This window comes from Drosophila subpulchrella, unplaced genomic scaffold, assembly GCF_014743375.2.
Source record: "Drosophila subpulchrella strain 33 F10 #4 breed RU33 unplaced genomic scaffold, RU_Dsub_v1.1 Primary Assembly Seq66, whole genome shotgun sequence".
NCBI lineage: Eukaryota > Metazoa > Arthropoda > Insecta > Diptera > Drosophilidae > Drosophila > Drosophila subpulchrella.
In genome coordinates this window covers 57040-70072 of record NW_023665702.1, presented here as the reverse complement: position 1 = coordinate 70072, position 13033 = coordinate 57040, and positions in this window count along the sequence as shown.

Genomic DNA, 13033 nt, shown 5'->3' with positions numbered 1-13033 from the left:
CCGAGTTGAGTCGCAGGTAACTGAGGTCCAGAGGGCATCACACGGCTAGGTCAAGGCGGTCGGTTTATCCCTATCAACTAAGTCCTGGCGTTACGCCTGGAGAATCCCGAGTATAACAAGCCAGAAGGGAGAGCGGTTGATCGGTACGGTCTCGAGTGGAGTTGTCCAGGAGAGCCCTACGAAACACCGAGTACCAAAAGCCACGCTACGTCCAGCCGCGCAGCCAGCACCGCCAGGAGCAGTGCGCAAGACATTGTCAGCAGCAAGCCAGCCACCACATCACGACAGCCGCGCAACACAGAGTGAGCCAAGCGTAAACGTTTCGGACAATAAGCAGAAGGGTGAGGCTAGGGTGGAACGTTCGTTTACACTAGGCGTAGAAGCGAAGTAAAGCGCGAAGCAGCTTCCTTGCGTTTAGCCTTGACTGTCAGCGCGGGTTGAGCAGAAGCCCCAGTGGGACCATCCGGGACAGAACAAGGGACAGGCGGCGGTGTGTCGAAAGGAGTGATCCTGGAGAGCGCAGCTTCTGTTAACCCTAGTCTGAGAACGGTGACACTTCCCTAAGCCCGCACGGCTGATCCCCCTCGCGAGTCCGAGTCGTCACAAGCAGTCACCGAGTCAACGCGTCAGGGAAGAGCAGCGAGCGAGCATCTTCAGGGAGCCTCAAGGATCTTCAGGGAGCTACAGGACTGGAGCACCGAGTCAACGAGGCGAGAGGTCGTTGAGACAACCAAGACCGTCGGAAGTACCGGAGGCCACAAGTGGCGATATCAAAACCAACCAAGCTACCAAGTTACTTGTAATAATATACCCGCAATAAGCCCACTACGAACCCTCGAATTCTGTGCTTTCTCACTGAGCTACTGAGCTAGCAGCATGAATCTCGTAGCGAGCAGACTACAAATAAGTATGCTATGGTTCCACTGTATTATGAAAAGATGGCCATTTATTTATGAAAATACCACAACAGGGCAAATCCGCAGAATAGTTGAAATGCTGGAGGAGACTTTCTAGGATATCCCACTGGGAGGAACATCCTGCGGGCGCAAAGATTGTAAGTTCTGGCCAAAGCAATTTGGTAACGTTGTACTGATAGAAGTATATTTTTAGTAGAACCACCAGAAATACGATCTTCGACGAGCTCTCCATTGGGGAAATACAGGACTCCACCACCACCAGCTTCTTGGAAGCTAAAGCTGCAGGACGCTCTGTCTTCTAAAGGAGGAAAAGAGAACGCCCGCTAGGGGACAGCTTGAGGACCCATTATCCAGCCATTGCCAGGATGCTGGGCGACTTCCTGCAGTATCAGCGGAACGACCCCGTTTCCAATTCGGCTCCCACTTCCTCAAGGCCCATGTTGTTATATTGCGAATCGGAGCTGGACTGCAAATGGCGCGGAGAAAATGGCAAAGCATACGTGACAAGAGAAGGAAGCCTTAAACTACTAATTAACATAAATAAAAACATCCTTTGAACATTCCCTTTATTTGTAATTCTTTTTGCACCAGCAGATTCATCTCTTTAAGATCCTTAAATTTTTCGTTTGTTAATAATACAAACCCAGCTGCTTGACAGTACGACCATGCTACATGCATTGCGGGTGAACTTTGAAAACTCCGGTCACACTACAAAGAATTAGATTTTTCGGCTATTGAAACTCTTAGCCGATCTGAGTACTAGGCTTAAACCAGAACTTCCGTTATATGACGTTAGACAACTAACTGTGCCATATGCCAAAAATGAAAGGAAATATAAAAAGCAAGGGTATTAAAATATGACTATTGAATAGTGTTTTGAAATATGGAAGCAATGAAGCATACCGAAGTTCAGAACGACATGATCCGAGCAAATATGCGGTACCTAAGTAGACTCCTAATTGAAATAAAAAATGTATGCCCTAAAGTTATTGAGCTAAAAGATATCACATGCCCAAAATATTACGATATACAGTAATCACAGGTATACGTTCTGTTGCCGAATTCTATTATGATCGAATGTGTTATGTCAAACCCACAGCAGAAACCACTTAAACATGCCTTATAAAGAAATGCACCAAAATATGGTCAGGGCAAAGTATAAACAATGGTAACGAAACGACCAATCAAAGAAGCATCGCGCAGTAAAAATTGCGTTACCCCCACAGACAGTGATGACCACTGCGGCAGAAGTCCTTGGAATGACTGTGAGTCAAGCAATTGGAACTTACCTGTGGATATGTGCCATCCAAGGCGGGATATGGAACCCAATACTCGGATGGATTACTTGTAGGTGGCATTTATGTACGGGGTACAGAGCAAATAACTTGGAAAGATCATGTGTTCTGAACACTTGGGCTGAATAAAACGAAATTGTCTGTGGAATTGAGACGGATACCGGCCTTTGAAGGTCGGATGGAATAGGCGTAATAGTAGGATCGCTGTTTCGATGCAACAACGTGTGAGGCGAATCCTGGCAAGTGAAACGGTTGTGAGCGCTTGTGCAACCCCGGAATGGATGGCTGCTTGCAAAGCAATTGGTTCACAACTGTTTTACTTGGATATAGGCTGAACGATTATTAACCGTCATTTGGAGGAAGCGTGGACATATACGCACAGGGTGGTTATTCTTCTACTGGAACGATCCTTGTCGTTAAAGCATTTATTTTTGGAACTTCTGCCATTCGATATGTATCTTTGGACTGGACGTGGAGAGAATTGGCGCATCGGAATCTATCGACGGCCTCAAGAGTTCGATGGCGCTCAGTCAAAAAGGAATCAAGCTCGAGCCACTTAGGAGCTTTAGCTTTGTTTTGGATGGATTGCTCCCATAATGAGAACGTAAGCTTTGGTAGTTTTGTCGAACACATATACACCACGATAAGGTCCCAATTCCCAATACTTACGTCGGAAAAAAGCAAGGATAGTTTTTTTTTTTTTTTTGAATAGTGTGCTGAAATTCTTTTAAGGCTGCTTCAGACTCCTGTGTTATGGATTGCACATTGAAGAGAGTTTTCACTTGCAATCGCTTATTTTCGAAACGCGCAGTTAGGTTTTTCCAGGCTGAGCGAAAGTCATCATTGGTGATCTTGGATTTCGAAACTATGGAATTCGTTACTTGTTTTTGAATTTAAGTCGGATAATTTCTCAACGGGAGTTAGACTCGGAATGGTGTATATCGCCTTAAATACCTCTGTGTCGATAAGTGGGAGCTGACAGCCATAAGTCGTGGTATATTGGGAATTTTGGTATTTGGGAGAAGCCCTGTTGGATTTGTTCCATGAACTGCGCGGTAAACATTACATAAGTGGAGTTCGTTTTGTAATAAATTGATTTTAGTATGTATTTGGTGTCTGCGGCGCTTTCGTCTACAGCATATGTGTGCAAGGAAATGAAATGATCGTTGGGGTAGGAGCAACTGGAGCTTTCACAGTGGCCTCAAATTGGATCAGACAGTCATCTGTGAATTTTAGTTCAGAAGTAAGGAAACGGAATCGGGTTAGAAACTTATTGGAATTTAGGAATCAATCGGGGTCCGTAAAAATATACGGAGAATATGTCGATATACGTATGCATGTATAGTGTACATATGTATGTGGGGTGCGAGTAGCGGGATAACGTTGCGGAGAAGAATTCGCTTATGTTTGATTGTCGGTGAGTAGATAGGTAATACGGGTGCTGGCTCACTAGGTAATTAATCATGTCAAAAAAGGAGGTGGGTGTGACCCTAATTAGTCACGCATGGTTGCACACAGGTGTTCTAATGACCTAATTAGCATAATTAAGTCAAAAAGGGGGGTGTTGCTGACCCTAGTTAGATGAGCATGGTTGCACACAGGTCCCTTAATGAGGTTAGAAAGTGGTGTGTAGGAGTGTGAGAGAGGTGTGTTTTGATATATCTTGTTTTGTCTTGTCTTTTTCTCACGCTAAAGGTGCGTGTGTGATAGGAGGTGTTTTGTCATGCGTAGGATTTTGTGGAGTGCAATGGTTGCACACAGGTCACTATGTTGCTTCTAACTTGGGTTAGAACGCGTTATGCGTGGGCGTTTTGTTGAGTCAATTAGGGTTGTAGGTGACACCTGGGTACGGTCTTGTGGTCAAAAGGTGTTGGTTTGAGGGATATTAGACCGCATACTTTTGTGGTGTGAAACAAGCGTGAGTTCGGTAACCTCCCCCTCTTTAGCGAGCATTAGATGGGAAAGTGAGCGTGGGAGTGTAAGAGGGGTGTTGGTGCTTGTTGGTTTCTAACAAAAACGTTGTTTTGTTATGCGTGGGCGTTTTGTTGATTCAATTAGGGTTGTAGGTGACACCTGTTAGTGTAACCTGCTTACGGTCTTGTGGTCAAAATGGTGACTGTGGTGGTGGTTCCTAACTGAACAAAACCAAATGAGATCGTTTATTTAGTCAAATACGTTTTTCTTTAATCATATTTGAAAATTTTTTCTCACGCGCTTATAGAAAGAGAAAACGGTTACCTTCTAAGTTTTCAAAAATGTATGTGTTAAGGAGAAATGTGGAAAGTAGATCAGTTTTAGAAAACTATTCGTTTTACAAGGGGTGTTTTGTCATGCGTATGAATTTGTAAAACTTTATTTAGGCGGAGGAGGAGGAGGAAAGGAAGTTGTTTTGTTATGCGTGGGCGTTTTGTTGTAGGTGACACCTGGCTACGGTCTTGTGGTCAAAAGGTGTTGGTTTGAGAGATATTAGACCGCATACTTTTGTTGTGTGAAACAAGCGTGAGTTCGGTAACCTCTCCCCTCTTTAGCGAGCATTAGATGGGAAAGTAAGCGTAGGAGTGTAAGAGGGATGTTGGTGGTGGCGGTGTTTGTGGTGGTGGTTCCTAACAGAAAATACACAAAAACAAATGAGATCGGTTGTTTAGTCAAATACGTTTTTATTTCTATATATTCGTCTTAAATTAGTTAACATTGAGTCTTTTAAATAAATGAATGTATCTTTCCATCAATTTTAAGGCGTCTTCTTCTCTCTTTTCAACATGCATACACCTGCAAGTGTCAGGTCCAACTTTACAATCATCATATGCCCATGCACAGGATGATAGGTGTTCTCCATACTTTGGATGAATTAGTGGGGTGGCTTCTACATCTTTAAAAAATGTATGAAATGATTTCAATTTCGTAGCATGTTCCTTGAAGATCTCACTTCCTTGCTCCCTTAAGAACTCTTCAATTTTTGAGGAAATCATTTTTTCTTTCAACGTAATAGTCTGAATGTTTATCTTAAACTAAAGTTTGGTAGAGATAACTCGTTGTATTATACTTAGAAAACAGATGTTAAAAAATGCAACAGCTGATGATAGACCCATCCTCGAAAACAAATTCAAAACAATAGAAAATTTTTTTGGTTTTCTCTTTATTTTAAAATTTCAATATATGATGAAATTAATTTTCTAACTCTGTATTGTTGAATTACAAAATGAAAACAAGCACAAGTTTCTATATTATCATTAGAAAATGTACATAAATTTAAATGTTCTCCAAATGTTGTTTTTATAAACTCCTTTACGTCAGTACCCATGAACATGTTCCTTGTCTCCAGTAGTAATTTCAATTCCTCTTTTGAAATCATATTTCCAAATGTATTAATAAAAAAATTAATTTTATTTATTAAAGAAGAATAAGTCGGTATATTAAGATTGTTATTAGAATCAGTCATTTCGTAAACTTATTTTCCCGACTCTCAAAATGTGAATGAATGGTTAAAAGGTGTTTAGGAGTTTTCGTTTGTGTAAAAGTTTAAGATTTTATGAGCATTGTTCAGAGAGCAGACACCATTCCGAGCATGTAATGAACAATATGGAAAGTGGTTTCCATCCATTATTTTTAGAGAGGGACAACCAATTTCATCAATGTTAATTACATTATCAATTTTTAAAAATTTTTGTAGGAATAACCTTTTTTGATATCCCTTACAAATTATTTCCTGTTTTCTAATTATTTCTCTTAAAAACATTTGTGTTTCTTTGAAAAAGTATACTCCATCATTCCAATAAATTTTGTGATGTTTTTTTGTTAGCCAAGTAGCTGTTTTTCTACATTTCTTATTCAATTCAATAAAATCATGTGGAGAGTGTATGATAAAATTAGAATTCAAGATTGTCTCGTTTTTGAATACGACTTCAATTTCCTTTAGAATAAATTTATTGTTGTTCCCAAGAAATCCTTGAACATCAATTGCAACAATATCTTCACTCATAGTTGATTAATTGTTAGACAATCCGCTGAACTAGACCATTCAACGGGTTATATTCAACTAAACGATCATGTATGAGCACGCAATATACTTGAACATTTTCGATAGTGGGCTTGGTAAGTTCAATTGAAATCCTAACATCAATGGGTCCCGATTTAACCATTTCATTTTGATATGATAAGTCAATTACGATAATAGGAGCTTTAGTTTTAAACTCTGTAGGTGATAGTAAAGGAGATTCACTTCGGTTATAGTAGCTAGATTGAAACTTGCAATACATTTCATATAGGTGTGCAAATCGATCTTTTTCGAAGTCCAAGTTTAAGTCATCGTAGGGATATGTTTCAGAGTTTAAGTAGACCTTTAGATTTCTTAAATTGTTTGTAATCAGATGGTGGTTGTCTTTAAATCCAATTAAAGCAAATCGTGGACGTTCTCGGTTAGCAGCTAATTTAACATTCCAAACATGATTTGTTCCATTACTTAGTTTAGGATTAATGTATGTATCCCAACTACGGAATGCAATCGGTAGATTGGTTTCACTTTTTATAATATCATACATTTTAATTTTCGTTGAATCGCTGGGTGTTATATGAGGAATTTTCCATGTAATATTAGTCATATTAAGATGATATTTTCCGACTAATTGTGCACTTTCAAATTTATCTTGCTCAATTAAATTTTTTTGATATTAATAGTACTAGTTCATGTTTACAATTTAATAATACTTTTTTGAAATCTTCAGCAAATCCAAGTAGATTTTTAAGGGGTATTGAAAAGTTGAAGTGGGGGGTTAAATTGAAATCGGGTCCTCCACTCCATCCAGAATTGTAAAGTCTCTTGCTTTCAAATTGATTTAAAGAAACAAAGTTTTTTATTGTAGAAGTAATACCACTAAATCTTGTTCTATCTATTTCAACACCATTGATTTCATAGCGTATTTCATCTAAAAAGTATGCCATACAATTATTTCTCATTCTCGCAATAACATTTCCTTAATTAGGGATATCTCCTTGATTTTGGATTGTAATTCTTATCTCATCATTTGGTTTAAATGATTGTTGATAGGGTTGATAGCTGTGATATTCCTTCTTTGATATACTTTCATCAGAGAAAGGTTTTTCCCGTACTGCCAATATTTCATTCAACCCCATGACTTTAGTTAAACTCGCACTTTGAAGCCCAATGATTTAAGAATTAACTTATTTTTTAATGTAAGTGTGTGTCTTTTTGGTTTCGATCCTCTTCCTATAACTTTATGTTTTAAAGTGTGCTGATGATGGTAAGTATCACCTCTTTTATTGTATATAATCATTGTATTAATCTTAACTGTAAACGAATTGTATAGTTTTCACCGCGTAAATTTATTAATTCACCGTTCTGATCAGTTATGTGTATAGAGAGTGTACTTATATCTCTAGTGTTGACTGGTAAGTAAATAAGATTGTGTGGTGTGATATTCATTTTATAGCCTGGTGGAACATTAATTCCAAATTCGTATAATGAATGATCTTGTCTACTATCAATATATGACCCGCTTACAATATTACATACTAAGCGTATTGTGTTTTTTTTTTAAATGTTGACAGGTTGATCAGATATATACTTTTTTTTTCAAGTCGGGGTAAATTATTTTTTTATTGAAACCAAGCAATTGTCCAATGGAGTTGTTTCTATTAAAATAAATAGGTTCCTTGGTAGTTGTAATATGAACTTGAAGTGTGTTATTATTACTCTCCATTTGAAATGTTTTCTCAAGATCATACTCTTTTAGTTTATTTTTTAGAAAATCATAAATATCATTGAGTTCATATGATCCAATTGGAAGTTGAATTACTTTATCACCAATATGAAATAGATTATTATTTATATCAACATTGGGTATAGAGTTGTACATATGAAAGTCAATGAGTGCACATTGACGTATTAAACGCATATTCAGGTGTGTAATGTACTTCATTCGATGAGAAATGCTCCTTGATTAAACATTATATAAAATGGGTAAAAGTTTTTATAATTGTTGCAGTCAGAGTTCAAACTTGAAACGAGGTAGTGGTATTATCAACAAAATAATTAACACACTTCCATTTGAAGTACATATTCCTGGTTATAATTTTTGTGGACCTGGAACAAAGCTAAAACAAAGGTTGGAGCGCGGTGATCGTGGGATAAATCAATTGGAGGAAGCTTGTAGAGTACATGATATTGCATATTCACAATATAAGGATCTAGCTGATCGACATAAGGCTGACGCAGTACTAATAAATAAAGCGTGGGAACGTGTTGGTTCAAAAGATAGTAGTATTGCAGAGAAAACAGCAGCATACTTGATTACAAATATTATGAAAACAAAAAAGAAATTCGGAATGGGTGTGAAAAAGGGAACAAAGAGAAAGTGTAAGAAAAGGAAATCAAAGGTAAAGAGTTTTTCAAATGTTATCCAAACAGGAATGCGGGCATTGAAAACTCAGAAGCCACTAGATCTAATGAGTGCGATTAAGGTTGCACGTAAAGCAGTCAATAAATCAATTGGTAGAAATAAAAAAAAAATTAAGATTCCTCGTATTATTAATGAACCGAAAATTGGTGGTTTTTTACCTATTGTACCCATTTTGACTGCACTAAGTGCATTAGGTAGTCTCGCCTCTGGTAGTGCAGCCATTGCTAAAACTATCAATAATGCAAATATGGGGAAAAAACAATTAGAAGAGAGTAAACAACATAATAAGAAAATGGAAAGTATTAAGGTGGGTGAAGGTATGTTTCTTAAACCTTATAGAAAAGGTTATGGATTATATCTTAATCCATTTAGAGGAAATCCAAAAAACTAATTACTAAGCTACCTAAAAAACCTCTTTCAAATTTTGAAATTTTGAATTTTGCTCAAAAGTACATTCCACATTTCCGAGGTGTGTTTATGAGAGACTCACTGCCCAAATCTCCTTGGAGAGAAGAGTCAGGAATTATAAACCTGGATGATAGTTCATCAAATGGTACACATTGGGTAGCTTATAACAAAAATAAAAAAAGTATACATTACTTTGATAGTTTTGGAAATTTACAACCCCCAAAAGAAATTGTGAAATACTTGGGGAATAACATTAACTATAACTATGAGAGAAAACAAGACTTTAATAGTACCAACTGTGGACACCTGTCCCTCCAATTCTTACTCTCTATCCCACCCTAACTTTTATACTATGATCAAGTAATTACTCTATGATTCTTGAAACCCACCCTATTTACATGCTATTCACTGCTATGATTGGTCGATTCTAAATCAAGAATGAGAAAGAAAAGGGAGGGTTAGTTTACCTGAAGGTATAAAAACTCGATCAAAAGTTATTCTAACACACATTTAAAAACCACCTGCAAACAGTCTCAACCTAAAAGTTTCAAGCTAAAACGTTCTCAGCCTAAAGTTTCAACCTAAAAATCTTGCAATCATCAAAATCAACAACAACAAGAACAACATAAAAAACAGTTAAAACAGTAAAACAACAACAACAATTAAAACAGATACAACTGCTAAAAACAGCTGAAAACGACAACAAAACAGCTACATCTGCTAAAAAAAAACAAGTAAAATCAACAACAAAAACAGCAACAACTACTAAAAAAACAGGTAAAAGCAACAACAAAAACAGCTACATCTGCTAAAAAAAAACAAGTAAAATCAACAACAAAAACAGCTACAACTACTAAAAAAAAACAAGTAAAAGCAACAACAAAAACAGCTACAACTGCTAAAAAACAAGTAAAATCAATAACAAAAACTGCTATATCTGCTAAAAAAAAAACAAGTAAAATCAACAAAAAAAGCAGCTACAACTACTAAAAAACAATTAAAATCAACAACAAAAACAGGTAAAAACAACAAAACCAACGAAAACAACTAAAAGAAGAAACAACTACAAATGGTCAATCCGGGAATGATGAAAGTACTCAAGGATTTTAATGGTAACGGACCAAAACCTCTTTAGAGGATTCAACAATTGAATATATAAAGGATAATCTTTTTTGTATTATTTAAAGGAATGATAACAATCTCTATTTAGAATTAAATAAAGCTTAAAATGTATTCATTTTTAATATTATTAATGTATCTGTTTTGGTAAATAAAAATAAAAATAAAAATAAAATTTCATAAAACTCAAACTCCAACCCTTTGTTATAAATATTTAAATTATACTACATTTTTCCCAGTAGTATGAGTACATGAGTATCAGAGAAAACGACAACAATGAAGAGTTAACTTTTAGAACAGTTGACGAAAAGTAGAAATTCATTAAAAAGAAAATTTGATGAATTGAAACAAATAGAAAATTAGAACGTATCAAAGTTGGAGGAAACTTTTAAACCTATTACAGAACCATTACATGAATTACTCACTGAAAATAAAAATTGAATAAAAAAGAATATATTAATGATACACATGATATTAAAATAAGAGTACCTAAAAGTAAAAAAGAAAAAAGGGTTGTTATGTAGATAGTCTAAGGTTTTACAGGTAGTTATGAAGTTTTACCTGTACTTAAACCCTGAATCTGTTTTCGGTTTGAGTTGATATTCATATTTCATAATATTTATAATCATTATTTAATCACCATTTTCAACAAATATCATATAAAATATAAATAAATAAATGCATACTAGTATAACAACAGCTCACTATTATCGAAATAGTTCCTATTAATCTGGTAATTATTTGATTGCGATAATTGAAGAATTTTCTGAAATAAATAATTTTGAAAATATGAATTATGTATTATTCTTCGTGTTGGGGCGGGGTGGCTTGATCGCTTAAATTAGAACAACGGAGTCCCAAGAACGAAGGTACGAAACACACGGGAGTACGTTGGGGTGTTTATTGTCACTTTGAAAATTGAACTAGTAAAGCCTTACATAACTTAAGCGCTCCAGAGCGGAGCGGAGCTTAGGGGAGAGATGGAGACGGAAAGCAGAGGGCAGTGCGAGCACGCGAGTTGTAGACATCTGGATAAATCTGCCGCTCGTCACTGCCCCCAGAAATTAAACACCCTTTTGGTTTGAACACTTAGGATATTAACACAAAACAAAATGATAATATATTTCTCTCTCTCTATTGGCTTAATGATTTTTCCTAATTTAATTATAAGAATGAAATTATCTCCAAAACCAGTTTTAGACATTTTTTAACATTGATAGAAAAGAGACGGAAATATTTTGTTCTATGACGTTGTAAGTCATGATTCAATTTAGGAGTATATGTGTCTAAATGGGATGGAGTTGGCAACCATCCTTGATATAAATTGGTATTCATCGGTGGGAATCTGTGAAATCAATAAATTAGAAAATAAAACTGCAAATATTAAACGGTTCTTTTCATTAATTGTCTGATATCTTTGATTATATTCTGCTAACTACATGTTATGAGTTAGTATCTAGGATTTGGGGTGATCAATAATACTATAAAACAAGAACGGAAGTTAACTTCGGCTAGCCGAAGTTTGTATACCCTTGCAGTTGTAATTATTAAATTTAATTCGAAATTCTGAAAAATACAAAAAATGATATTCCCAATACTGTAAGATAATATGTCAAAAAATACCGAAGCTATAATTTGTTTCATATTACTTTCCCACACATTTTCTGATCGCAGCTATATGTCGCACGTTTTCGAAATCAATTCTAGATTACATAACGTAGTGTTCACCATAATTCGTAGTCTTGAAATCTTGTCACCTCGATTCATGAACATAGTTTTTGTAAACACAAACAGAAGGTATTGAAAGTGCTGACCAATTATCTGCCCTTTAAATTGTACAATAAATTGGTCAATTTCCTCATGAAATTTCATTAAATTAATTTTATTTTCTTACAGGGCCTTACACATCTAGTCTCCACTTCAAAATGATGTATGAAAAAATTATTTTATTGTTTTGGGGCTACTTTTAAGAAAAGTCAAAATAATGTATGCATTGCTAAGAGCACAAACCCCGCCATTAAGGTGTGTTTCACAATAGGGAAACCGGTTTCCTTTAAACCTGTTTAATGACGGACAGCCCATTTCCTCGATATTAATGAGCTGACGACTCCTAAAAAACGTCTGTAGAAATCGTTTCTTTTCCGCACCTTTACAAATAATTAAATAGATACTTTCGAGGTTGTGGAAAACTATTTTCTCCATCGTTCCAAAAAATTTTGTGATGTATATTGGTTAACCAAATTGCAGTCTTTCGAGATTTTGTATTTAGCAAAGTAAAATCATATGGTGGTTCTATTAAAAAACTATTATTCAAGCTTGGATCTTTTTGAATACAATTCCAATTTCCTTTAGAATAAAATTATAATTATTATCAAAGAAACCTTGAACATCAATCGAAGCAGTATCTTTCAACATTTTTCTAATGTTAAATAGCTCGTTGTACTATTTGGGTTTTTTCATGACTTGGTGTCTTTAGTTCTATTTAAATTCTCACATCAATAAGACCAATTTTTACTGATTCGTTTTGATATGAAAGATCAACCACAATAATGGGGTTCTTCAATTTAAATTCATTTGGGGTCAAAAATGGTTGTGATTCACGATTATAGTAACTAGATTAAAATCTTGTATACATTTCATACAGCTGAGCATACTGATTCTTACTAAAATCAACATTCAGATTATCATATGGATATGACTCAGAATTCAAGTGAACTTTCAAGTTTGATAAGTTATTTGTGATAAGTTCTCCATTTAGTGTAAATCCAAGTATGGAATATCTTGGTTTTTCGCGGTTAGCCGACAATTTCACATTCCAGCTCTGTTGACTCCCATACCCCAATTTGGGGTTAACATGTAAATCCCAACTCTGGAATGC